The 26,133-nt window shown below is 42.2% G+C and overlaps 1 long non-coding RNA gene across 1 annotated transcript in view; it reads left to right on the forward strand.

The window, feature by feature from the left end:
- LOC119245195 (uncharacterized) overlaps positions 1-25,357 on the forward strand; it is a 58,694-nt gene extending 33,337 nt beyond the window's left edge. Inside the window, exon 4 of the long non-coding RNA XR_005125198.2 lies at positions 25,161-25,357. This is a non-coding gene — a long non-coding RNA (uncharacterized LOC119245195). The remainder of the gene's footprint in view (positions 1-25,160) is intronic.
- The last annotated feature ends 776 nt before the right edge of the window (positions 25,358-26,133 follow it).

A 26,133-nucleotide genomic window follows, 5' to 3' on the forward strand; every position in this document is an offset into this window, starting at 1 on the left:
TCAATCTTTTTAATTCAGTCACTACGTCCCTATCTCTTCTCATTTTTTCCTTCCTCATGGCCCTTCTCCTTGATTGTCTGTTCTTTTCTTTTTCTCTCTCTCTTTTAAAAAAAGATTTTATTTATTTATTTTTATGTAGAAGAACTGGGGTGTAGGCCACAAGTGTGGAAGATTCACCAGAGACACTGTGGGGAGAAGAATAGGGGAATTGATTGAAAAACACTGCTGAGGGGAGCATCGGGCGGGACAGGAGAAGTCTGCTGTGCCATAGGTGGGTCAGTTTCCTGGCTGGGGATTGAACTCAGGCCATGACAGTGATAGCACTGAGTCTTAACCTTTGGACTACCAGGGAGGCTGCCTTCATTTTCTCTTTGGTGTTTCTCTGTTTGTGCCTTGGAACTGCTGGTATCATTCATACTCTCTTAAAGGAGATGCAGAAAATCTCAGAATAAGCAGGGACATCTAGAACAAGTTCAATTAGCCTCTACCTGGTGCTCAGTGACGGATACCAAAAATTTGTACTTAGGGCCTTTTTTTCAGTGTTGCCCAATTAATCCTTATGCTTTTTACATAAAAAGGAGCAATAGTTATGGGATGCAACATTAACACAAATGGCAGTTCAATGGTTTCAACAAATGCCCACAGATTTAATCATCATAAGCAGAAAAAATGTTCTAGGTAAAAAAGTTTACAATTAAATTAGGATAGACAAGATCTGGGTTGGACTCCAGACCAGTTATATTCTCACAAGTGACCAAGAGCTACTTTCAGAAATTTACATAAAATTCTTTAAAGGACTTCTTACAGTGGGGTAAATCAAAGGCTTTCTATTACTCATTAAATATATTCATATGTTATAACCTTTGTCTATCTTTTGAAATAAATTTTAAGATAAAGTGTGAAGGGAGCCTGGATTTGTATGTTCCAGCTCTTTTTTCCCCAGAGAAAGTCACTTTCAAACAATTTAATTAGTTGATTAAATCTTCAAACAATCAATACTGTAGCCATGTGAGGGTCCTACTATTTTTACCAAGGAGAATGTGATGTGTGACACTATCAAATTAATGGAATTTTCTAGTAAAATCAACACAAAGGCTGTATGGTCATACATAGTTATTATGCATTGTAGCATAAGAGCCACAGAATTACTGATTTTGTTAATTATTTTGGGGATAGATTCACAATCCATCCCCTCAGCTATAGCCTTCATGTTTTTCATGGTACAAAGGATTAAATTGATTTTTCATGTACATACATTGAAATTATGTCAACATGACATAAGGTGAACATGCTAAGATTCTAGAGACATTGATATGAACTATGACAATGCCTGCCTCATCTCAAGCAGGTGATTAACACATGCGGAGGGTTGACTACCTAGTACATCACTTAATCACATTGAGTCATTTTCCAGTAATGTGGACTGAACTCCCACCTGTGTGCCACACATCTGATTTTTCAGAATTTACTATCCCAGGGCCAATGAGTCATTTGCTTTCCACCTACAACCTGATATCGCACAGTTGACAGACCGCAACTTCACCTTCACATAATGCTTTGCTATGACAGAGCAGGGAGCCAAGGCAAGCACAAAGTTGAATAAACAGAACAACGAAGAGTTATGATAAAAAATTCTGTTAAGTCAGTAAATAAAATAGTGACACTATGTTTTAACATTAAATGATAATTTGGTCATTTCTCCTGGGATAAGCACATGGAAGACAGATAAGGAATTTAAAAGCATTTCATGACAAATCCAACCTGGTTGAATAGTTATGGAAATGGAAAGAAAAATGAATGGAAGGATTTAAGGTAAGACAACCAGGAGGATGAAATTAAAAATGAGAGGAAACGAGGCTAAGCATCCTGGAATTAAAATATTTCAATGGGGGGCAAATTTCTAACAGCTATGTTTCCCTTGCTCTGTGACTGATTGTAAACTCATTTAATGAATGTTCTTCCATTTGTTATAGTCGACTCAGCTTTGATGAAATAGCTGTGCTGTGGAGAACACACTATCAGGTCCCACAAAATAGGAAGGAAAACACACTCTTTTTATGTTCCACTTCACTCACTTAATCTCCAATATGCATGTGAAGAGAAGAATGAAAACCAAAAGTCTCAAGCATTTAGCTAGTTGTTTGCATATTTAATCCTCAGCACAAACCCATGAGCTAACTATTTTGCAGTTGGCATTATTGAGATATAATTGACTGATATTAAACTGCACAAATTCAAATTGTACAATCTGATGAGGCTGAAAACAATAACCCCAATCAAGATAATGAATATATTCATCAACCACAATAGTGTCCTCACGTTCCTTGGTAATCCCCTTCTTGCAACCATCTCCCCAACCCCAGACAACCTCATCTTATTTCTGTCACTTTAGACTGGTTTGTATTTTCTAGAAGTTTATATAAATGGGATCATATCATGCATACTTTTCTTTCGGTCTGCCTTTTTTGATCAGCATAATTATTTTTAGATTTATTCATGTTGTTGCTTGCATCAGTAGTTCACTCATTTCTATTGCTGAGTAATAGTTTATTGTATGGATGCACCAAACTTTGTTTATCCATTCACTTTCTTGATGGATATTTGGATTGTTTCCAAGTTGGGGTGTTACAATTAAGTTGCTATGAATGTTTAGATGCAAAGTCTTTGTGTGAGCATATGCTTTTGTTTCTCTTGGGTAGATGCCTACGAGTTGGGATAATGGGGTCATATGGTTGATGCATATTTAAGATTTTAAGAAACAGCCAAAATGTTTTCCAAAGTGGTTATTTCATTTTTCATTTTTCATTTTAATCAGCATTGGGTGGAGAGTTTGGGTCACTTTACATCCCTGCCCACACTTGCTGTGGCCAGACTCCTTCATTTTTGCCATGTTAGTGAGAGGGTAGTAGTGACTTATTATGGTCTTTATTTACATTTTACTGATAACTTCTTTATGTTGAGTGACTTTTTTGTTTTCATGTGCTTTTTGGCCATTTGTATATTTTCTTTGGTGAACTGTTCAACTATTTTCCTCAATTATAAGTAGGTTGTTTGGCTTCCTTTTGGTAAGCTATAAAAGTTCTTTACATTTAAAACAAAATTTTATTGTTAGATACGGGGTTTGCAAAGATTCGAATGACTTTTTCATTTTTGTAAACATCTTTGAAGAGCAAAAATATTTTTAATTTGAGTAAGTCCTTATAATGACATTTTTCCTTTTATACTTTGGACTTTTGTGTTATATCTAATAAATCTTTGCCAAGTCCACAATCATTATGATGTTCTGTTAGCTTTTCTTCAAGAAGTTTTATAGTCTGAGTCTTACATTTAGATCTGAGATGCACTTTGAGTTCAGTTTTGCGTATGGTGTGGTAAGGACCTAAGTTTATTTTTTATTTTGATGTCCATTTGTTTTAGAACCATTTGTTGAAAAGACCATCTTTTCCTACTGAAATACCTTGTCTTTTTTGATTAACATATGTGAATCAATTGGTGATTTCCATTTCTGGAATGACGGAGTAGATGTACATTTTTATATTTCCGCTGCTAAGTTCAGCTTAAAATTCTAGAAAAATGACAGGTGATGAGTTTCCTGGATCTTATTTTTGCTTCATGTATTCCAGTCTGGGAACTGGAAAAGCTGGCAACCCAGAAATATCAATGGGAACAGGGGCCTCCCTGATGGCGCGGGGCATTAAGATGCAGCACTATGAGGCAATCAGCAGGCACTGCTGCACGAGTTCCATCCCTGGCCACGGAGGTGACCCACATGGTGCAGCAGACCTCTCCTGCCTCTCCCACTGCTCCCCTCAGCAGTGTATTTCAGTCAGTCTGCCTGTTCTGTTCTCCACTCTGTCTCTGGTGAATCCTCTCACCACCCCCCCTTACTTCTGGCCTGTACCCCAGTTCTGTATGCATAAATAAAAATAAATGTTTAAAAAAAATCAAAGGGAACAAAACAAATATCTCAAGAAAATCTTTCTCTCTAGTCAAAGGATTAACAAAGAAACAACTTTGACAGACCCCCAGTTTTTCGATAATAAACATTCGACTATAGTCATATTCTACAGAAAAATCTGAGGTCTCACCAACTAGCATAAAATGGACAGTCTAGATGTCCACATTTGTATTCCCACTCTTTTTCCTCCACCAGATGGTGTCAGAGATGGCCAAGTGGGGAACTAGCTGTACTCGCCCCAACTGAGCAGTATCAGTGGAGAACATTCAGAGAACCCAAACTTCTAGACTCACTAACCAGGGGTTGATGAGGCAACTCTCCTCCTCTTTGCTATGCAGTATCAGAAATGACCTATAGCACAGTCAGGTGTTAAGGCCTCCTACATATGGTTTCAGTGGAGGCATGAAGAGCAGTAGCAAGATGTCTCACTCTTTCCTAAGCAGGGACATATCAGTGGTGGCCTGTGACAAATCTGGAACTCCCCCAAAAACCCCAACAAGGGAAATTATCCCTTCAGTTGTCAATGGAGACCAAGTAGTAAATCTGGATTTTATTGTCATCTGACAGCAATGAGGCAGCACCTACCTACTTCCTATTTCTATAGAAGTGGTCTCAAAGGAAGCTAGTCAAACAGAAAACTTAAATAAGATTCGGAGTTTCATGACATGTTAACAAAATTATTCAAGTATCAATAAAACAAAAATCACCCATCATACCAAAAACCAAGATGATGCCAATGACAGAATGAGGAAGAAAGGAAGGCATCAGTGAACCTGATGAAAGAATAAAAGAAATTACCCAATATGAACAATGTAGAGAAAATAGATTTTTTTTGTGATCATACATTTGTGTTTTTATTTGACTAATTTGTGTCTTCCACTTTTAAATATTATATACTAAAAACTCTTAAGAATAAAGAACATTTTGTTGTACTTATCACTGCATATTCAGCACTTGCTCAAGGCCTGACAGGTGATAGATTGTTTTTTAATGTCAAATGTGTAGTTGTGAATTAAAAATAAATACATTAAATTAAAAAAAATCTGGGCTAGGTATCAGATGATTCAGCATTAATTGACAGCACTCCAACATCTGGAAAAGTCTCAATTGATATTTTGACCAATATATTTCAAACATAGGCTAGTACATGTTTTCTATGGTTTTGCTGACCACTATCTCAGGATTCAGTTTTTTTTTTAAATAAATTTTATTTTTATATTCCCCATACAATTGCAATCCCCTTATTTTGACCCCAATCCCTCCCCTCCCCACCCCCCACCTCCCATAGAGTGTCTCTTGTTCATAGTTGTTTGTTGATTTTGATATTTTCTTTCTTATAGTTATTCTTTTTCCTGGTCCCTTATTTAAGTTTTCTAGATTCCTGCTATGAGTGAGACCATCCGGTATTTTTCTTTTTCTTTCTGGCTTATTTCGCTGAGCATGATCCCTTCCAGTGCCATCCATGTTGCTGCAAATTGCATGTGTTTATCTTTTTTGAATGCTGAGTAATATTCCATGGTATATATGTCCCACATCTTGATCCAGTCATCTATTTTTGGGCATTTGGGTTGTTTCCAAAGCTGAGCTATTGTAAATAGTGCTGCTATAAACATAGGGGTGCAGGGGTTCTTTGGAATTGATGTTTCTGTGTCCTTTGGGTAGATACCTAGGAGTGGAATTGCTGGATCATATGGAAGCTCTATGTTTAGTAGGTCCAGAAGTCTCCACACAGCTCTCCATAGTGGTTGGACCAGTTTGCACTCCCACCAACAGTGCAGGGGAGCTCCTTTTAGAGAAAATAGATTTTAAAAATAAAGAGTCTCAGGGACATGTGAGGCTGTTAAAAAAAAAAAAAACTTACTATTAATGTCATTGGAGTTCTGGAAGAATATGAGGAAGGTAGCAATGAAAAATTATTTGGAGAATTAATATCTAAAAAATCTTTAAATGGCAAAACCATAAACATATAGATTCATAAAACTGATAGAATCCCATATAGAATAAAACCAAGTATATAAATAACCACCAAGAAATATCAGAATCATACAATAGAAACTAAAATTAAGGAAAAAATATTGAAAGCAGAGAGAAATGATGTATAACATGTAGAAGAAAAGTTCAAATTATAGCAGATTTTTGCACTGGAAATAATGGAGGCCAAGAGGAAGTGGCACATTTTTCCAGTACAGAGGGAATTGCAGGCCCAGAATTCTATTCCATTGAGAAGATTCTTCTGGAATGATGGGGAAGTCATTCTTATATAAATGGAAATTAGAAATTAGGAGAATTTGTTGGTAGCTCTAATCTAAAAGAATGGTTAAATAAAGTTTGAGACAGAAAGTAATAAAAGAAGGAATGTAGAAAATTGAGGAATAATAAAAGGAAAACATAAAGAGTAAAATAACCAGCAAATACAATGGTCTTTACTCCTTGTGAGTTTTCTAAATTAAGCTTAATGGTTGAAGCAAAAAAAAAAAATGTAATTCTATCTGATGTAGTTCTCAATGTATTAAGACCTTTGTTTTGATGGGAGCAGAATCACATACTGCTGTTCTTGTCAAATTTTGTTGGGGGAAGGGTCCTATAAAGAGCTGAAAACTTCTCTAAAATCCCTCCTTGGGCTAATAATTCTTAGTCTTCTGTCTTGCAACTAGGTTGGAAACAATTCCTTTCTTAGTTCATTGGGTCCCAGTCTTGTTGGTCTTTATGCCATTGTCCCAGATGCCACTGTCCCGGATGCCACTTTATGCCACTATCCCAGACAGTGGGTGGTTTGGAGTAGAACAGCTGGCTTCACTTCTGTTCCTCCACAAACAATTACATGCTGAGACTTTGGACAAGTTACTTAACCTGCTTTTGCCTTATTCTCCTTATCTGCAAAAATGAGAAGCAATAATAAGTATTGAGAAAATGTCTGGCAGAGAGCAAATACTACACTTTAACTGCAACTATTATTGTTGATTTTTGGCCTCTTTACAAATTTTACAGCTATGAATACCCATCTCCTTTGAAATATTTTCCTTTTAATCCCATGATTATTATCTCATTTTCTTCTTTTTTTTTCCTCATTTTTTTCAAAAAGACTTTTCAACTTTCTTGTCTGCTCATAAGCCAGTTTTCTGGAGTGATTGAGTAAGAATTAATCATCTCCTGTGAAACTTCATAAATGTTCAGTAAATGTTGTGGTAGGAATAGATATTGGAAGGTCTAGTAACTTCTCTCTATCTGCTCTGTCATGAGGGATCTATGGGAGGCTTTTAGCCCAGAGGAATGGCTGTGTGTTTTTATTAAAAAATATTTTTTGCTGAGTTATTTTAAAGATATTATAAGCAAACCACTTACACATTTCTTCCACATGCTTATGATAAAGCTCATATTTGCTAAAGTCTTCTTCTTAAGCCAAATTCTCATTTTCATGTTCTGTCTTATGGGAAAAGCAATGGTCCAGACACTTTTTAAAAGTGAAACAGTTTTCTGTATATTACTGAAGAAAACCAATGGGAAGAAAATGTCCAAAGCAAGCATGTGTGAAGTCCTGGGGCTTTTGTACCAGCATAAACAAAACACATCAAGGTATTTCACAGGGTCTATTTTCAACACGTTGGATGAAAGCCTGGAGCTTGCACAGCAAGTTATATTGTTCTTTTGTGGGCTACCCTCAGGATCTCCCAATTTGGATACACTCATGTAATCTCCTACTATCCACTTATTGAAAAACTGTCATCCTCAGAGCAACCAGTTTGGAAGTATAAGAAAGCCCCTTCTGGAAGCTTCTAAGTGGGAGTAAAGTTATGGGGAAGGTCCTGCTCCAGGCTTCCTACCCATGATGGTGGTGTAAACTCCCTGTCCTTGCCACCTCTAATAATAACCAAAAATAAGCTATGGTTGACTCACTGTACCAACGGATGGAAAGTGAAGAAGGGCCAGAGGTACAAGGACTTTATCCCACTACCAGCCTGTCCCTTTTGGGTGGGATGCAACCTCTTACAGGACTCGTTTCCTTGAAACTACTGGCGAGGAAGACAGCTGAAGTTACTCTCGCCTGGACATCTCAGCAGAACCACAGTTAACTGGAGAAGCTATCTGGACACAAACCTTATTTTCAACCACTGCAAACCTTGTCTCCCACTGCAGCTGTGACGAAATTTCCTTAAATAGAACTGCTTCCTGTCACCCACTATGGCCAGCACAACAGCTTATGGCCACTCTGGTGAATTCCTTGCATTTTTAGCATTTCCCTAGTTTCACAGGCTGTGACACAGTCACTCACCCTTGGCTTGATGTTCTGCTATCACCATTGAAATTCTTAATACTTTTTGACTGGGGGGGGGGTCTCATATATACATTTCATACTGGGACCCACGAATTCTGGAGCTCAGATTGGTTAGATGCCCTACAATTTGTGTTTTTCGTCTACCAGGGTCAGCTTTTCATTGACAAATATATTGTCTATGTGTCCTCAGCACTACCACTCTGGATAACACTGATCCCCCAGTTAGTTTTTCCTCCTTCTTCTAAACTTCTAGAAAACAGAGCATGGGACTGGTTTACCATTTTATCTTCAATTTCATATACTCTGACCTCAACAAACAGCTGAAGGTGTAAGTAGAGACTTGTTGCCATCTTTATCAGCAAACTCTTACCCAGCCTGGACTCCATAACTGTGCATGCATACACACACACACACATACACACACACACCCCTTCCTCTGTCTTTTAGCTCCTTTGATGTAGTAACTGAAAATAAAATTTGACTTGTTGAAAATGTAATATAAAACCCTTTAATTCATAGGCTATTGCAATCTATGATGCCCAAAGAATCACCAGTTAGATAATGCAAAATGGGAGCAAATTCACAAGACATTTATTTCTGAGTGACTTCAAAGTACATTACACAACTTGGCCTTATTTGGCTGACTAATACTGGACTGAGATTGCTAATATAATTGAGCTTCCAATGCAGAACAAATTGGAAAAAGTGGTGTGTGGGGGCTCCAGGGATGTGCTCCTGGCAGAGATTTGAGTCATGGGGGTGCCCTGTAGAGAGATGGGAGGGGTTCCCAGGAAGGCAGAAGCTGCTGTTTCCACCACACCTGGAGGGTCTGAAGGGGACCTCCAGGTGGGGCTAAGTAACCCCACCTGTAGGTGTAAGATTGATAGAGTCATGGGAAAAATGGGGTCCCTTGGTTGGGGGCAGAGTGAGATCCCATTGCTGAGTCTTTGTGGAAATAAATCCCTGGGTGTGGGAGGGGGGGCTAGGAAGTCTAGAGGGATGGGGTGGGTGGGAGAGAGAGGGTTCATATAACCACAGAGGAAGGTGGACATGACAGGTCCCCAAGAGAGCTCTTTCTCTCTCTCCCTCACATCCCTTCCTCTTATTCAGAGAAAACCATTTTAAGGTAGAAAGAAGAAAGATCGTGTTGACGTTAAGCAAACTTGAATTTTTCAGAGGTACCTAAAGATAGGGAACCCCCTAAAGTGGGGGCTCAGGAGGGCAGACCAGCCTCCAGAAGGCGTATTTTACGACAGGGAGGGTCTGTCTGTGGTCCCATCGGTGGCGATGGGACCCGCTGGGAGAGAGGCTTTGCGTCACTGGCGCTCTGCTGTCACCTGGCACAGCAGCTCCGCAGCTTCTGCGCGCCAGGGCGGCTAAAAATAGCCCGGGCTGGGGCTGTGCCGCAGAGGCTGCGCCTGGCCGCACTCCCGCCGCCTAAGAGGACTGGAGGACACAGAACTTCGCGGTTGCCAGCCCAGGGTGCGGGCACCCAGCCACCACGGGGGTTGCGGGGCAGTGCATCCTGGTTGTGCTTCTGCACAGCGAACAGGGCTGCAGGGCTGTGGGCGGAGCTAACATCCTCTACTCTCTCTCCACCCCCCACCCCCAGCTTCCCCCACTCCGCCCCCCCTTTGTTTCTGGGCTCTTTGTTGAAGGAATAAGCCTGTAAATAAAGTGAATCCTGTGTCCTGTGTCCTGGGGTTCTACAAAACTAATGGGCTGCTCCTTCCAGAAGATTCTGAATTCATGTGTCTCAAAATTCTTCTGAAAAGACAACACCAGCAGACAAAGCATCCACCCTCTGACCTTGTGAAGCACTAGGGACAAATTAAACATATGCAAGGCATCCAGAGAAATGGGATTGAACTGTTAAGTTGCTGGATGTAGAGTGAGGACAGAGCTGGAGAGGTGATAGTTCTAGCCTTTTTCAGAGAGCCTGTTGGGGAAGTGCTGGAAGATCGACTTTCATTTAGGATAGCATGTTCGCCTTTTAGGGCACCCCCAGAGAGTGCTGGGGTTCTGTGTAATATCTGGAAGAGGCGTTGTCTGAGAGAATCTGTCCCAAATAATGAGACAAGGATGTGTGTGCCCCTGTATGTGGCAATTAGGGCTGAAGCAGAGGATTCGAGTTTTTCTAACAGCTCCCAATTCTATGGCATCTTCACACTAGTGATTCTAAGCTGAGAGACTGAAAATACAAAGGAACAACGATCCAGCCATATATAAAAATAGAATTTGGATCTGCAACCTGCAGCAACCTGCCCAGGAAACAAGCCCCCTTAGCTATAATAAACAGTCCAGGAAGCCAGCCAGCTATAAGTCAAATTTATAGGAAGCCAGATTGCTATCCTTACTGACAATCCAGGAAGATAAACAATAATTTCTGGAACAACCAGCTAAAATTGGGCAGGACTTGATTAGTAACTAACAGCTCCCCTAATTTTTGCCCCTGCTTCTAATTTAGAACCAATCAGAGAAAACCAAATAGGTACCCCCTTTACAATCACATAAGATTCTCCACTCCCAGCTAACCCACCTCCAACCTTCCTATGCCAATAGCCTCCAAATGGGTTTCATCTGGAGCCTTCTCCTTTTTCGACTCTCAAGCTCCCCTACCCCCCCTGTTTACCTTTGCATCTGCCAAACCCAAGTGGTGGTGACTGACTTCCCTGCTGTAGCAAACTGAATTAATGGACTTTGCTCTTCCCATTCTATGGTTGCTGTTTATTACCACAAAGCCTGGTGCTGAAAGGCCGGGATACAGGGTACAATCATCATTTGGTGTCCTACCAGTCACCTTCCCCCAGGCCAATCCATATGCACCTCCATTCTGCTGCCGGTGACAGGGGTGCTCTCATCTCAGCCCCAGATGTGCAAGAAGGCTCTTCTCCAATCGGTGGCCAGGAAGCTTGTGTCTTTTTTCCTCATTGTGCTTGGCATAACCTGTGGGTATGTGCAGTATAAACTCTTACTGATTTAATACAAAAGATAATTCCGATGGGCACGTATGGCAAAAAGTTACTTGTCCACCACCATTTATTTAGAAGCTCCTGTAGGGCCTCCCCTGGTGGTGCAGCGGTTGATCGATGGGCTGTGAAGCTGCCCACAGCCTCTGCAGCACCTGTTCGATCCCCGGCCACCGGCGAGGGTCCCACATGGCGCGACAGACCTCTCCTGCCTTGCCCACTGCTTCCCTCGGCAGTGTATTTCATCAGTCTGCCTGTTCTGCTCCCCGCTCTGGCTCTGGTGAATTCTCTCACCCTCCTGAGCTTCTGTCTGTACCCAGTGCTTGTATAAATAAATAAATAAATCTTTAAAAAAAAATAGATGCTCCTGTGGTACACCAAACACAGGACTGAATGAAAAGAAGAATGGCATGGCTGTGTCCCACCACCACGTGTAGGATGTTCACAGTCTCAACGGACTACAGACATGTAAACAAATTGTTATACACAGCCTCTTGCTGCCCCGGTAGGGTGAGCAGAGAGCACAGGGAGTCGTCAAAGTCCTCTCCAAAGAAATGTCGTTTGTGTGAGCTCTCCAAGGATGCGCTGAAGGATGCCAGGTGGAGAAAGAATAGCTTGTGAGGAATGAGAGTTGGCACCAGTGTCTTTCTCAGCTTGTCTTGGTTTTAATTAAGATTACAACTAAGTTCTTGAAACTCAATGGACTCAGAGAGATGGGGAAGATCTGTGACCGAGTGCAGCCCGGGACAGAGGATCTTTCTCTGCCAGGGTAGACTCTCTTCTGTAGACTACAGATGGAGAGGTAGTCATGGGGTAAGAATTCCAGGATTTGTGAATCCTGCCCTGAAGGGAGAGGTGTAAGGGATGTGGGAAAACCAGCAATGGGCTTCCTGTGCTTCCCTCAGGGGTGTGTGTGTGTGTGTGTGTGTGTGTTTAAGATTTATTTATTTATGCATACAAGAACTGGGATACAAGGCAGAGGTGTGGGAGGTGAGAGAATTCACCAGAGACAGAGTGGGGAGCAGAACAGGCAGATAGACTGAAGACACTGCTGAGGGGAGGAGCGGACAAGTCAGGAGAGTTCTGCTGCGCCATGTGGATAGCTCCCTGGCTGACGGGGGATCGAATTCATGCTGCAGTGGCTACGGATAGCTTCATAGGTTGCATCTTAACCCCTTGTACCATTAGGGAGGCCCTCAGATGTGGTTGTAAGGTAGAACAGGTAACGGAGATTTGGAAGACTTAGGAAGCAGAGTCAGAGTCTGGGGATGAAGGCCCCCAGAGAGCCTCTCGAATTGTGTCCCATGTTGTGGTCAGAAGCAGCCCTTTCTGGTTGTTTAGTTTAGGGGTTGTGCAAGTGTGGGTGCCTCCTGCAAGATTTTATTTTTTTAGTGGAACCCCCCCAATTTCAATAGGCAATTCAGCTCTTGGTTTGGGCAACTCTAAAGGCCTCAGAGAAGTAGAGAAACTTGGCAATAGAGGGCAAAGATCTCCAAGAACCCAGGGGGGAGGTGCAGAAGAAGGGGGATGGGTTTGAGTTCCTCAGAGAGGTCCATGTCTCTGGCCCTAAGCTGTGGAGATGAGAAGGCACTGTCTTTGTTGCCTACATGCTAGGCAGATTGTTCTTGGATTGCATCCAACATTTTATGTTTTTTCATCCATCAATTTATCTAATAAATATTTTGCTCACCTATCACTCAAATTGATTCAGCAACACCAATTGAGCACTTACTCTGTGCCCAGTACAGTTGACCTGTTTCAATTTGGGCTATTACCAGGTGAAAAAGAAATGAGCTGCAGTCATGAAAAGTTATGGCGGAAACTCAAGAATGTGTAAAGACAACAATCTGAAAAGGTACATCTGTGTGATTCCTACTTATGACGTCCTGTTAAAGGCAAAACTATGGAGACACAAAAGATCGGTGGTTGCCAGGGGTTACAGTGCAGGCAGAGATGAATAGATGGAGCACAGAGGCTATTTAGGGCAGTGAAACTACTCTGCAGGACATGCTTAATACATGTCATTATGTATTTGTCAAAACCATAGACTATACAATGCCCAGAGTAAGGCCAAAGTATTGGGTGATAATAATGTATCATGAAGATTTACTGACTGTGGCAGATACACCTCTCTGGGTGGGGTGCTGACAATAGGACTTGCTTGTGTCTGCATACGGGGCATGTGGGACATCTCTCTATCTTTGATTACACTGTGAACTTAAAGTTGCTCTAAAAAATAAAGTGTACCCACTTAAAAATTGTTAATAAAGGTTTTGTGTTGATAATCACTGCTTCATTCTGAGATGAGGGAATGGACTCTGCTAAGGGGAATAGCAGTTGCTGGGACAGCATCCATCCCTGGGAAGGGCATTATTGCCTGAGTGGCCTCACATGATCCCAGCTCCCGTCCTGGGGAACCTCAGGCATAGAGACACTGTAACCCTTCAGCTTCAGATCTAATAAACAATCAAAGAGGACACCCATTCTAGAGCAAGCCCAGAGCCATCATGCTGTGCTCCTAAAATGGGTGGTTGTCTGGGACTGTGGCTCTGCCCACACCAGGGTCAAAGATGACACTCTGCCCTGAGGACAGCTGCATCCTGGCAAAGAGCTGCCTGCCAGGTTTCATAGGTTACTGTTAGGTTGGTGCTATCATTTATTTTGGCACCCTCTCCCTGATAACTGGGCAGGACCTCACTCGTTTGGCATAGCTGGATCCTAGTAGAGCTTCTATTGTGAAGAAAAGACCAACAGCATAAATTGCATGTTTTCTGGGTGATACCAGCTGGGTCAGCTTTGTGTCTCCTGTCTGTAGATTGTCTACAATAAATTAGATTAATAAACACAGAACCAATTTATTTTTAAGAGGTCTTATCATTAAATAGATTAATATGAAGGCAACATGAAGCAGGCACCAGAGATCACATATACATAATATTAAAATATAACCAAATTTACCCAGTAGACTGAACAAGGAAATTGTGGAGGCAGGAAATCCCATTTACTACATGCCAACCCTCTATCCCAGATACTTAGATCCCATACTTAGAATAAAGGAAGAAACGAGAAAAAAGTTTTCCTTTAATGCCATTTTTTAGTGTTTAAGGAAATTTTCAAGAATTCCAGTTAACATAACTGGCTTACTGTTAATTCAGAATTACAGATTTTCATTATGATTTTTTTCTTAACTGGATTGACTCCCTCCCTGTAAGCCTGAGGAGCTGGCCCCCTCTGAGGGACATCTGTCTTCCTAGTCTGGAGCAGGTGAAGCCTCTCAATGACCTGCTTCATTCCATATATCCCTCCATCAAGGTAGACATGGCATTTCCTTGAAGTCAGGCCCTCTGAAGAAGAGGGAGGGGTCTGAGTTAGAGAGGTTGAGTGGGAGTAAAAACCACACAAATGGAGAAAAGTGTTCGGGGCACAGTGGCACCTCATGCAGAAAATTCTGTCATTACCTGACAATCAATAGTTTATCACCTGACTCTCCCAGCTACTCTGTTAGCCCATAAGGGGAAAGACCTAGTTTTATTCATCATTGGCTTCACAGAACCTACAGTAATGTTCCTCATAACTCAGATGTGTCAACAGCTATGCACTGGAAGTTTATTCACCGAGATCGCGTTGACAGGCGTTTTCTCAATTGCGGTGTCTGAGAACACATTAAGGTCCCAATTGTCAGCCCCTAGGGGTATGGGGTGGCTGGTCACCTCCCCTGGGACTAGTTACCCATCTCTCACTAAAGGGCTGGGCAGCTGACAGCCTTATTTCTCCAGGAAACTGGAGAGGAAAGTTTTGACCTCAGCTCAGTCAAGCACTTGTGGTTTTGAGAAATCTTTCCGAGACAAAGAGGCCAGGATTATTATCAGGAAATGGTGGTGCGATGGATTGTAGGCAGTGGAATGGGGTATTGTGTTGGCAGTGTCCCTGATGTTACACTCCTGGTGGGAATTAATCACTCGTCGTGTGTGTGTGTGTGTGTGTGTGTGTGTGTGTGCGTGCGCGCGCAAATGCAACTTTACTGACTTTTTAATCTCTACTTTCCTAGGCTTCACTTTATTTTATTTTAAAAAGAGTTAGTGACCCCATGACCAACCCCCAAGAATAATTATGCGTGTTTAACTACCCTCTGCATTTGTTTATATGGAAGCAACAGAATGTGCTGGGCCATCATAATATAAAAGTGTCAGTTGCTCAAATTCTCACCAAAACTAGGTACTGCCAGACTGCATTCCATTGATAGGGGATGATGCTGAGTTTTGATTTATGTGATTATTGGTTTTGTTAGCTTTTGTCATTTCAATTTGTGTTTAGTGCTAGAGTATAGTCCCTATAACTTGAATCAGGTTCTTATACCTAACAGTGACCATTCTGCACTAGCCATTCAGTATTTTCACAGAGTCTGGCTGAGTTGGGATTTCCATATCTCTCCAGCACAGCAGGAACTCTTAAATCTCTACCCCACATTGTTTTTCTCAGATGATGTTCTCTGCCAGGTCTCCTAGAGTCTCCCCTGGCATGTCAGCAGCTTTGGAATCAGACCAGATTTTGGCGTGCTCTTTTCCAGAGGTGCCTTCCTCTCTTGTACTCTTTCTACCATTTCAGATAGCTTAGAAGCTCCAAGTTCTGATTTTGGTTTCCTCACACCCTGAGACCGCTGTTCGCTGCTGGAGTCCTATTTCTCGTGTCTCCATTTGGGAAATGCACTCAGGGTATAACAGGTAAAGTGGGCACATCTCACGGGCTCCCCGTCTTTCAAACATTCTAACTTTATATTAGCTGATGCCCTAGGCTGTGATTCAATGTTTAGTTTATTTTAAATATATTTTATCCAGCTTTTATAACTATTTAAAACAGGAAGATATCTGATGTCAGCTATTTTGGAAATGGATTAAAAAAGTCAGAAAAGTCAGAAACCTATTTTTTAAAATTGCCTTGTTTATTTTATTGCCAGATGTTGCTGCATTTCATGCATATATTTATTATTTTATTATTTATTTATGCCAAGTATGTGTGTACGTGTGTATAGAAAGCTATGTAATCTATATTTTATGCAGATGGAATTAATGCACAGTGCTTCATAAACATATTCATCAGTGACTCTATAAGTATTAAGTTATTTACTGCTTGGTTTTTTAAATGCCACATATTATGCAGAAATCATTGTGAACTGTTACACATGCATTAAAAGGTACATATTTTGGGAAAATCAGTTGGCATTTTGGGATAGAGATTTTTTTACTTTTGAAGGAATGGGTTCTGCATTCTGAAAAGTCTGCATTACAAATATCTTGAGGAATGAATTCAATTTATATAGTGACCAGAAAAATTTGTTTGCCACTGTTTCCTTGATTTAGACTTATGTATTCATTATTTGTCCAGCACTAACTTAACTATAGGAATCCACAAAACTTTGTAATTCAAGGAAAATAAATCACATAATGTTTCCTGTCTGTCCTGCAGTTGTCTCTCATTGGGTCCTGAACCCACATCCCTTAGCACCTGCTTCTACTTCATCTCCCTTGAGTTCCAGAGTTCATATTATAGTTTGATGACAAGTGATCTCTCTTACATTACTGAGAAAACAAAGGCTATTCCTTTAGAATGTAGTTGTCGCATTTCTAGCTGCACTTCCAGATAGTTCTGGCTTACTGCTTCAGGTTTTTTTTTTTTTTACCAGACTCAGTCAGGGGATTATTCTGATTAACCAAGTCTCTCCTTTTCCAAGGCAGAAACTTTTTCTCTTCCTCTCTACTGACTTTTCTTCCTTTGCTTTCAATTAGGTGGCTCTGCTTTACCTTGGAATAGTCTATGATTGACTATATCATTTTTCAAGTTAGTTTCATTCATTCACTGCTCAAAATTCTGACATCTGGGGTATCCTTGCCACATTCTGTCATAAAGTCTCAAGCCCTCTTCAGTCCTCTGCAAGCAGATTCCTTCTTTTTTTTTTATTTATTTATACAAGAACCAGGGTACAGGCCAGAGGTGCAGTGGGGTGAGAGGATTCACCAGAGACAGAGCAGTGAACAGAACAGGCAGACTGATGAAATACACTGCTGAGGGGAGCAGCGGGCAAGACAGGAGAGGTCTGCTGCGCCATGTGGGTTTCTCCCTGGCCGGCTGGGATCGAACCTGCACTGCAGAGGGTGCGGACAGCTTCAACACCTGGTGCTGAACCTGCTGCGCCACCAAGGAGAACCCAGATTCCTTCTTACCACAAAGCTGAATGTTACTCCTGAAGGTGGATGATGACTTCCTGCTACTAACACGGATGCCTTTCTTGCAACTCTTAAAATCCTCCCCTTGAATCCTGTCTCTGCCTAGCTGCTGATTACTCTTTCTTGGTCATCTCTTTACAGTGCAAGTCCTCAAGGTCCAGTTTTTGGCTCTGTTGTTTCCTCTTTCATTTTTTTCCTTAGAACATTCATTTTTCTTCATTAAGTTCATATTCTCCATTCCTCAGATGACAATTAAGCACCCTTAGTGTGAATTTTAAACTAGAACTCAGGATTCCCTTGGGTAGTTTTTCTTGGGTGTTAGTCTTTCCACTTCTGCAGAAGAATGGACCATCTTGACTGTCCAAACAATGCTCTTTCTTAACTTCCATGTTTCTCCCTGTCTTCCTTGCTGGCAAGAGCCCAGTTTTGTTTTAGCCTTCTCTTGGATGGGCAATGATGGTTGTTTGCCAGAATGGCACTCTTGGATGTCTCACAGGGCCTGCATTTCCTCTGTTAACAACTACTCCAGAGTAGCACGGAACCCTTTTGGCCATTGAGACATAAAGAGGAATGTGAGGAACATTTCAGAAAATGTTCTACCTTGTAAGCATAATGCATCTAGAAAGAGTGCTCGGACTTCACCACCTCCTGCTATAGGTGGTGTCTGTGAAGCTGCAGATGCCGAGGCAGTGCAGAAATCCAAGACCATGAGGGGGTGCTCACTGTGTGGCCAACTGCAGGTCCTGCACTACATGACTTTTCAGACATGAAGGACCAGTCCTGGGGCTGCCAACTTCTCTGAGTAAATTGATCCACCACTTGTTTAAGTGCTGGCCAATGCAATTAGTCACTAAAATGCCCAAGCTACACTACCTCTTACACTGCTTTTGCCCCAGTCATAACCAAGTTCAAACTACAGGCTCTTTTCTTTCTTGTCCTTGCCTATCACTCAGTTTTGATACTGAAGTTTTTGCCTCCACACTCCCACTCAGAAAAGAAGAAACAACAGGTCCCAAATGGAGTTCTTTTTTTTTTTTAAAGATTTATTTATTTAGGGCCTCCCCAGTGGCACAGCGGTTGAGCACTGGGTTGTGAAGCTGCCCACAGCCTCTGCAGCGCCGGTTCGATCCCCGGCCACCAGGTGAGGGTCCAACATGGTGCGCAGACTTCTCCTGCCGCCCGCTGCTCCCCTCAGCAGTGTACTTCGTCAGTCTGCCTGCTCTGCTCTCCCCTCTGGCTCTGGCAAATTCTCTTACCCTCTCGTGCGTCTGACTGTACCCAGTGCTTGTATAAATAAATAAATAAATCTAGAATATTTATACAAGCACTGGGTACAGTCAGACTCATGGGAGGGTGAGAGAATTCGCCAGAGCCAGAGCGGGGAACAGAACAGGCAGACTGACTAAGTACACTGCTGAGGGGAGCAGCGGGCATGGCAGGAGAGGTCTGCGTGACATGTGGGACCCTCTCTGGCGGCCAGAGATCTAACCAGCGCTGCAGAGGCTGCGTGCAGCTTCGCAGCCCAGTGCTCAACAGCTGTGCCACCAGGGGAGGCCCCCAAATGGAGTTTTTTTAAATGTTTAATAATTTTATTTATTTTTTATATATTTTTTACATCATTTTTCATGGTTTTTTTTTTTTTTTTACAATGTATGCTTTCTCATCTCAGCTATAGTTCCTGTGAAATTCCCACCACCAATTCACCCGTGTACCATCACCATAGTCCCTTGTGCTCTTCCCAACCGCCAAATGGAGTTCTTTATGCCAAGTCACACCAACACTTCATACCAACTTAGTTACAGTTACAGCCTCCTCCCAAAGTGGAATTTAAAACCCATCAATGTGGCATTTCTGGCCAGCACTTGGGAGGTGATCTGCATGATGAGACCCTCCTGTCTCCCTCTAAGGGAATATGGCTTTGCCTTAATAATTTTTCTAATCCCACTTTCTTTTCTGATTATAAAAACCTTTCATTTTGCATAACTATTTGCAGTACTTTTCTCCTTACTAGATGGGATGCTGCTCTACTCACAAATGGTTTAATACAGTCAGTTAGATCTCTAAATTTATTCAGATGAATTTTTTTGACACTCCTTTTCTATGTCTACAGCTACTACCCTGGTCTGGTCCTAATTGCCTTTTCCTTAACTTTTTCTCAACAGCTTCCTTCTTCTCTTCTGAGCTTGCCTTGGTGATCCACTCAATAGTCTAAAATTAATACCCTTGCAAAAGTAGTATTCATTTGACAAGTCAGGAGTTCTGACTGTTTGGTCTTAGTAAACTTATATTTATAAAAATCATTGAGGATGCTGAAATCTTTTGTTTTTGAGAGTCAAATCATTTACAGATTACAACAATAAACTTATTAAAGGTTAAAATCAATAATACATTGTTATGAGATATAACTATAAGAAGAAAAGTGAGAATAATGGTATTATTATGTATGTTTCCAATTTCTCTGTATTTGTAGACGACAGATAGATGCTTATATCTGTTTCTACCTTCAGACTGTTGAAATATTTTGTTTTAGTTGAAGTTTATGACAGAAATCCGGTTAAATACAGATAAACATTTTAGGAAAAGGATTGTTTTAATGCCTTTTTCTAGGAATTGTGGATATTCTATTTTGATACTGCACTAAAACTTGATATGCCGCAGTTTTCACAGGATGTTCCCCATGAGGGCTGAAAGTTATAGTCAGAGCAGCTGCTGTGTGAGGAAGGAAGTAGAACTGTGTGACCAAGGGGTGCCCAGGGACCCCAAACTGTTAGGGGGTAGGAACATTTTAAAAGGGGTTCAGCCATACCCCTGGGCAAAGGCAAAGAAAGCATGAAAAAACTTCAATTCAGGTACATAGAGAGAGAAGAAAGTATATTCTTAATAAAACTCCAAAAATTACCTATCCCCTCATGGGTAAATCTGAGCCAAAGACTCAACCCAAAATGGGGTGAAAGAGGTCTGAAAACTTTTCACGGTCTAAGTCACCTTCTGGTGGGGACACACAAGAAAGGAGTTAGGCAGTGCCCAGTAGCTGGGACAGAAGGAGAGGCCTGAAATTCAAATTGTACCTTATAATCCACCATGAGGTCAAGGTAACAGCTGCCATCGTCTCTGCCAAGGCCCGGGGGCAGCCTCCTCATGTGTTTCTGATCCATGTTTCTCTCCAAAAGTCCCTACCTTCCTCCAGTTCTCCCTCTTTCATTCCACCTCCATTCATATACCCACCTCCCTCTTCCCTGCTGCCCCTCCTCAGCATGGCTGCTGGGAATTGTAGTCCAAAGCTGCTACATGTACGTGGGGGTGGGGAAAATGGCGCCCATTCACTGCCGCATGTTTCTCTACCTTTCCTGGTGCCTCAGCCCCTCCTGTCTCTACCAGCACCCGGGGCACCAAGGGCCTGAGCAGCAGGGGTGCTCACTTCTCTTCTGGACTGAACGTCCATGCTGTGACAGCTAAGCAAGACTGAAAGAGAACAGAGACAAGAGGGGTCTGGAAGAGCAGGAACCAGTTAGGCAAGAGCATGTGTAACTTTTTCGAAAAGAGGCGTGGGGCACCATCTGGCCCTCTGTTGCTGGTCCCATACGGCACAGAGGGTGGCATATAAACGGGCCTCAGTTTGTGCAGCTGTGCAAACAGCAGCTTCTCCCCAGGACTCCAGCTTCTGTGCACATGGCGGGCAATGACTAAAAATTGAAACCGCAGAGGAAGGTGGCCATGTTGATGTCTGTGACCTAATCTTGCCTCGGGAGGCAGATCCTCTCTGTGCCCAGGTGATTTTCCTTATTCTCAGCTACTAAGGACCAGCTGGATGATTCCTGCTGTCAATCTTTTTTTTTTCTTTTTTCTTTTTTAAAGATTTATTTATTTATTTATACAAGAACCGGGGTACACGCCAGATGTGTGGGGGGTAAGAGGATTCACCAGAGACAGAGCGGGGAACAGAACAGGCAGACTGACTGAAATACACTACTGAGGGGAGCAGTGGGCGAGACAGGAGAGGTCTGCCGCACCATGTGGGTATCTCCCAGCCGGCCAGGATCGAACCCGCGCTGCAGAGGCCATAGATAGCTTTATAGGGCTGCATTCAACTGCCTGGGCCACCAGGGAGGTCCTGCTGTCAATCTTGAATCAGGGATTGAAGCGAAGTATTTAAAGGAACAGCTGTGCCAAGCACTTCCAGTCTGGAGAATGTCCCAACCCCAAATTCTCAGATCAGGCCCTGAGCTGGGGAAGCCATATATCTCCGGACAACTCTAGTTTCCAGAGCAAATAATTCATTTCCTAATGGCAGAGACATGCCACCAGCCCTGTGCTATCCCAGGCTCCACGGCCTCCCCCAGATCACTTGGAAGGAATGATTGATTGTGTCTTACTTTCCTGCACCATTTTTCAGTAATGAATTTCGAAGCACCTATTAGCATCTAGACCCCGCTGCTTTCATATCTATTGATCTATCTATTTGTCTATCTATCTATCCATCCATCCATCCATCCATCCATCCATCCATCCATCTATCTATCCAGCCAGCCAGCCAGCCAGCCCATTTACTCATTAGCTACTGGTCTCCTTTATTTCTGCTCCTGTACCTTCTTTCTGATTTCAGCTTCTTTCTTCATAAACCATTGTATCATTGCCATCAAAGGTCTTCAGACTTATAACTTTAGAAATGCATAAAAATTGCAAGAAGAAAAAATTTCAAAAAATGTCTCAGCCAGTTTCTGGCATTCTGACTTCCCTGTTACCCTGATTAAAAGGATTTGACCAGTACAACATCTAGAACTGCAATCTACATTCTTAGGCTGGTGTGATTACTTCCTGAGTTAACGTCTCTGGACCAGTCTCTGAAATTTACCTTTCTTGATATTGTTAGAACATAAAATTCACAAATAACAGACTTTCTTGACACTGGCATAAGGTCCAGGTGCTGTAAGGGCTAAAGCAAAAAGAGGGTGGGGCAAAGTTATTAGCAAAAGAAATGATTATTCCAGGTAAAAACCATCTTCCCTCAGGGGCAACAGGGAGTCTTATGATGAAGATGACCTCACTGGTGCTGATTTGGAAACTCCAGATTGATTGTTTCAGGATTAGACTTTTGGGAGAAGTTAAATCTGCAGTAGGTATTAAATCTGGGAGGGGGCCTGGCATGAATCACTCCCTTTGGGGCCTCTTTTTTCCTTCTATTTTGAACACTATTAATAAAATCTCTGTGGGATTTGTACCTTGCCGGATCTAGTATGTACAGATCCAGCAAGGTACGCATTTGATAAATGGTTTGGTTATATGTTACACTGGTTTGAATAATTCACTGTCCATCTGCCTGGACTAGTCGCTGCAGACTGTCCTACTTTGGAGGACTGCTGTGCATACTAATGAGGATTGTACCTGAACTCACTGAGATGATGGTCTGGAAACTGAGAGCAAAGAAATGCTTTGTTGGTTCTATTTACCTGAAAAAAAAAAAAGAATAAGGTCACCTTCATTGAAATGTATAAATTGTCCTTGTGATTTATTAAGTACAGCAATTTCACCATGCTTTCTATTCACCATGCCGAATTTATGGTTATCCTTAAAAAAATGAACAGAATTACTACGTCATCCAGCAGTTACACTTCTGGTTATAGACACAAAAGATTTGAAAGCAGGGACTCAAGCGCATATTTGTACACCATGTTCATAGAAGCATTATTCACAATAGCTAAACGGAGGAAACAAGTCAATTGTCCATGAGAGATTTACAGAGAAACAAAATGTGGTCTAAATACACAATGGAGTATATTATTCATCCTGGAAGAGGTAGAAGAGTCCAGCACACACTACAACATGGATGAACCTTGAAGACATTATGCTGAATGAAATATGTCAGACATAGAAAAAGAAATATGGGCCTCCCCAGTGGCGCAGCAGATGAGCGCTGGGCTGCGAAGCTGCCCTCAGCCTCTGCAGTGCCGGTTCAATACCCGGCCACTGGGTAAGGGTCCCACATGGCACACAGACCTCTCCTGCCACGCCCGCTGCTCCCCTCAGCAGTGTATTTCCATCAATCTGCCTGTTCTGTTCCCCGCTTTGGCTCTGGTGAATTCGCTCACCCTCCTGCGCTTCTGACTGTACCCAGTGCTTGTATAAACAAACAAATAAATAAATAAATCTTAAAAAAAAAAAGGAAAAAAAGAAAAACAAATATTGTGGAATTCTACCTATATGAGATATTTCTAGATTAAAAATCCAGAGAGAGAGAGAGAGTAGAATGATGGTTGCCAGGGACTGGGAGGGGTGAAAGGGGAGTTGTAGGTGAATGAATTCAGAGTTTCAGATTTATAAGATGAAAAGAGTTTGGAGTTGGATGGAGTCGTGATGGAAGCACAGGATGAATGTACTCAAAGCTACTGACCTCTACACTTAAAATGGTTAAAGTGGTAAATGTTACAGACATTCTACCAAAATAAAAATTTATGGGCCTCCCCCGGTGGCGCAGCAGTTGAGCACTGGGCTGCGAAGCTGCCCATAGCCTCTGCAGCACTGGTTCGATCCCCGGCTGCTGGTGAGGGTCCCACATGTCTCGCAGACCTCTCCTGCTGCGCCCACTGCTCCCCTCAGCAGTGTATTTCATCAGTCTGTCTGCTCTGCTCCCCACTCTGGCTCTGGTGAATTCTCTCACCTTCGCGTGCTTCTGACTGTACCCAGTGCTTGTATAAATAAATAAATCTTAAAAAAATTACGGTTAATTTGGACTTATATATCAAAACAGCTCTACCTATAGTGCAGCAGTTTGCTCTGGAAAGGGAAGGCACAGATGTGAAGGCAGATTTTGGGTGATGCCTGCGTTACACTTATCTATAGATTTGTATTTGCACACAAGCCTGGGGCTTATTGGTGTTACCGTGAAAGAGCTGCTGTTATCATTTTGCCACTATTACAAACCAGTCCAATATGCTGCTGTTGAAACTCTCTTACCCCAATTGGTTTTCATAGTTTGGAAGAAGTTCAATTTTCAGGTGCCTGTAGGATGTATAGCAATATCAAAAGTAAAGAGGGAGTTTTGTGTTGACTTTGATAAAGTTACTTCTTCAAGAAGGTATCAACATGGAAAAGAAAATGAAAAGGAAAGATCTTTGGAAAATCTACAGTTTAGAGATTATTGCTAAAATAAACTTGAGGATTCAAAGTACTAAGCAGCTTTTTGGTCCAAAAGCATTTTTGAATCCATCTCAGCAATGTAATTAACCCAGCTAACATTCCTGGGGTGCTGAATAAAGGAACTTACCATATTGCTGACACCCAGACAGAGATAAAGGAGTGTGGAAAACCCTTCAATATGGCTACGCTGTGACTTCGTGGCATTCTGGAAATTCAATTTAGTATGATTTGAGAGCTTGGGAGACATTTTTTCAAGTTAACATATTCTCTTTTTTTTTTAAGGATTTATTTATTTATGCATACAAGAACTAGGGTACAGGCCAGAGGTGCGGTCGGTGAGAGGATTCACCAGAGACAGGGTAGAGAGCAGAACAGACATATTGGCTGAAATACACTGCTGAAGGGAGCAGTGGGTGAGACAGGAGAGGTCTGCTGCCCCATGTGGGTAGCTCCCTGGCCAGGGATTGAACTCGTGCTGCAGAGGCTGCAGATAGCTTCATAGTACTGTGCTTAACCCCTTGCACCACCAGGGACACCCAAGTTAATATATTCTTGATGAAAATGTTTACATTAAATGTAACTGAAACTTTTGTTCTGACTTCTAGGTTGCAGGAGATATAGGGGAGAGTGCTCCAAGTCAAGTGATACCTCGTATGACATCACCATCAAATCCAGAATGCTGACATTTCTTGAGGCAGTTGTCCTGGTCTCTTCACAACATCATGATCAAAAGAGACTGAGATGCTATGAACAAATGCAATACTTGTGTGATTTAGCGTGTGTGGAACCCACATTAAATCAAATAGACCACCACCTGAGACTGCATGTTGAGATGTCCGTGTGAATGGATGAGGCAGCTGACTCAGTCATTGGGGATTCTAACAGAAGCAGGGGACCCTCTGCTCCTCATCACAACAGACCCTGTACCACATCTGCCTGGTCATGAGCCAAAGAACCCCCTCCTAATACCTTTACTTTGGGAAGTTAGGAGTTAACATGCATCTTTTAGGAGGATACAGACATTCAGATCATAGCTGTAATTACATGAACTGATCTTGATAGTATCTTCATACAGATCCCTCACACAGGTGTGCTCTGCTCTTTGCTGATGCTATGTGGTCCTGCTGAGGTAGGAGCCAGTGGGCCTCGTATTGCCCCTACACAGGTTCTTGACTGCCTGGCACTGGGTTCCTCTCAATCCACATGCGTGATGTGGTTACATTCCTTGAAAACTTTGGACTGTGAAGTTTGTCAGAAATCTAGGCTATCTGGGAATTCCATCTATCAAACAAAGTGCTTCCTGCAAGTTTTCTCTCCTCTGCATGTTCTTGCTGGTGCTTTCTGTGAGGTCCTCACTTCTTGCTAATCATACTGCTAAACAGCCTCCTAGTGAGTCTGTCTGCCGTGACTGTCCCTTATCCTTGACCTGCCTAGTATTTGAAGGCTTGGTGGGACAGGTGCATGGGAGGTGGGATAGAAGTAGATCCAGTTCTCTCACCTAGAGGGAGCAACTGCTATGCAACTAAAGAGGCCAGTACACAGCAGCACACCCGTGTGAAGGTCTGCAGGGCCCTCAGC

Source organism: Talpa occidentalis, unplaced genomic scaffold, assembly GCF_014898055.3.
Source record: "Talpa occidentalis isolate TD23 unplaced genomic scaffold, MPIMG_talOcc4v2.1 talOcc4.14, whole genome shotgun sequence".
NCBI classification, from domain to species: domain Eukaryota; kingdom Metazoa; phylum Chordata; class Mammalia; order Eulipotyphla; family Talpidae; genus Talpa; species Talpa occidentalis.